A 563-nucleotide genomic window follows, 5' to 3' on the forward strand; every position below is an offset into this window, starting at 1 on the left:
CTCTCTGGTCTGGGGTGAGGGGCCCCCGCCTCCTCTCTGGCCTGGGGGTGGGGGTGCTGGCTTGGCTCCGCGTTACTTGACCCCCCAGCTCTGGCCCTTTGCCCTCTGCAGGCTGTACCCCACTTCCCCTGTGGCTGCGTTTGCCCAGGAACATGCGTCTAACCCTGTGACTTGAGGATTTGGGGTGCTGAGCTGCAAGACTGCAGATGTGACCTGGGAGCAGGGGCCCAGCCCCAGCCCCACAGAGGCAGCGCCGGCCTGGGGCACCGCAGGACACCAGCCGGGGGCCCAGCGTCCAGCGCCAGTAGCGGGGCGGGGTGCGGGCGGGGTGCGGGCGGGCAGGTGCAGGTCCCCTCACCTGGTACAGGGCGACCCAGGACAGGAAGAGAAAGATGTAGATGATCTTGTACACAGCCACCTTGCCGTTGAAGCTGACGATGAAGAACATGGCCGCGCAGACGAAGATCCAGTACTTGACCAGGAGGCCCTTGAGGAAGGCGCCCAGGAGGCCCGCCAGGACGCCGCGGGGCGCTGGGGGCGCAGCAGTCAGGGCCGGCCCCCGC

The sequence above is a fragment of the Condylura cristata genome, unplaced genomic scaffold (genome assembly GCF_000260355.1).
Source record: "Condylura cristata isolate star-nosed mole 26May11 unplaced genomic scaffold, ConCri1.0 scaffold00022, whole genome shotgun sequence".
Classification (NCBI taxonomy): domain Eukaryota; kingdom Metazoa; phylum Chordata; class Mammalia; order Eulipotyphla; family Talpidae; genus Condylura; species Condylura cristata.